Source organism: Amphiprion ocellaris, chromosome 10 (genome assembly GCF_022539595.1).
Source record: "Amphiprion ocellaris isolate individual 3 ecotype Okinawa chromosome 10, ASM2253959v1, whole genome shotgun sequence".
NCBI lineage: Eukaryota > Metazoa > Chordata > Actinopteri > Pomacentridae > Amphiprion > Amphiprion ocellaris.
In genome coordinates, this window is record NC_072775.1 from 9,264,344 (window position 1) to 9,266,332 (window position 1,989).

The window sequence follows — 1,989 nt, forward strand, 5'->3', positions numbered from 1 at the left end:
GGCTTCTCCTCCCTCCAGAGAAGCTCTCACACAGAATCTTTAAGTTTGTCTCCCACTGCTTTCCTCAAACCTCCAAATGATTAGGTTCTCTCTTTGTGCTGCAGTCATGACTTACTTTGGATCCTTGTGCCTGTGTTTATTTCACAACTCACCCCAGGGTTTAAAACGTCTGACATTTAGTCATTATTTGATGGTTAGTTCAAGAGTGAAGTTTCTTTTTCTTATTACCCTATAGGAGCAATAACTTCTTATATTACTTCTTTATTGCTTCGTTTTTCATATACCAAGAGCTGCTGCTGTGGGCCCAGATCTCAGAAATTTTTGTCACACTTTTTTTTCTCGGTAGATTTAAAATTTGAAAATGTGGGGGGGGGGAAAGCCGCTGTGTTTATACGACTTGTCTGCCGGCTTGTCCAGCTGAAAGCGCGGTCACGTGACCATGTAGTGGTCCGCTGTTGCTCAGCGCTGTCATGTGACAATGTTGGGGCCCGCTAGTGACCGCCCGCCGTCCGTGCAATTTTCAGATGCGGTGCGTTGCCGTGCAGGAAAATCACATCTAGTTGACACGCACTTTCACAGTGTGTGCAAGAGTGTTGCTGTTTGTTTGTTTTGTTTCCATTCTACAAGGCCAGAGAAAGGTGCACCATTCTCAGCAACACTGCAGTGCCAGGTCAACATGTGGAGAAAAAGGAGTAAGTCCCTCTTTCAGCTCCCAGTGCTAAAAACCCATTTAATATGCAGGTCTCACATGGAGGACATATCAGATGTTAAACTGATAAGAACAGATACTACACTTGATCTTATCCAAAAGGCCGTTTGCTGCCTGGACCCACCCCCCTGGCGCAGTTCTCACTTGTGCTGGTGCAGCGTTTTCACCGGGCTGCACAAGTGGCTTCCGCTTGGCAACTCCGCCCACAAGCTCTACTGAGCACCACCCAAAAACCTGTTACGCACAGCTCCTTTGCTTTCAACTAACAGATATGGCTCTACCGGACAGCAAAGCCTGCCAAAAATAGGCTAAACTCATTGGAGTCACTCTCCACGGAAGTCTCAAATTCTCCCCACTGGTGAAACATATTCCTACACTCTCCTCAGCCTGCAGAATGATTGTCTTAAAGACCTTCCTCCTTTGAGAGCACCTTACATCTCCCACAGCAAAATGCCATGTGCTTCTTTTCACGTTGCTGCGTGCACTTGCAGCCTCGTGGCTTATTCTTCAAGGCTTTTCTCTGAGCTATTATGGCTTCAATTGTACCACATTTGTACAACACCAAAGGTCCTCTTAGCAACAGTTGCTCAGCCAGTTGACCTCCACTGCTTCTTTTCCCGCTCATACTGAAACATCATTCCATTTCCCATCCTGCTATTCCTTCTTCCACCTCACCTTTACCTCCCCAACTCCCTGGTTTTTGACAGAAAAGAGCTCCTGTCTCTATGTCCCATCCTTCACCATTTTCTCCCCCAAATAACATATCTTCACTCCACTTATCTCTCTTGCACCTCCTCCCACCTCTACTCCACACCATTTTCTAGAATCTGGTGTACTTTGAGTGGTGAGCAGCTTTTCTCCTGCCCTGACTAAAATAGCAGAGCTCTTTCTGCTGTTTCCCCCGCCCCCCTCTTTCACACTTTTATCGATACATGTCTTATAACTAATTACAGCCTAGGATTTGCAATTAGGGAAATTGTTTTCCTGATTTTTATATGAGGTCTTAAGTGGGTTTTTGATATCCCAAAAAATTACTGACACCTCAGCATTACTATCATGATAACACTGAATGTCCTCGTCTGCCTATTTGTCTGTCAAAAATGCCTGATAGAATGTGTAATCATATATAAAGAAGCCTTGTGGGAGGTTTTATTACCGCAGAAACGTGATTAAGGCAATTATGCAGGAAGATGAGACCCGCACGAACGTCACAGCCTCCTTAAATTAATGCACAATTACTTTTCAAGAACATGTAGCCAGCCTGTTTAATTTGCATTAAC

General features: G+C 44.9%; 1 non-coding gene across 1 annotated transcript; it reads right to left on the reverse strand.

Annotated features, from left to right (window-relative positions):
• Positions 1-633: 633 nt before the first annotated feature.
• LOC111588114 (U2 spliceosomal RNA) lies at positions 634-818 on the reverse strand. The gene has a single exon (XR_002748155.2). It is a non-coding gene; the product is annotated as a U2 spliceosomal RNA (small nuclear RNA).
• Between the last annotated feature and the right edge of the window lie 1,171 nt (positions 819-1,989).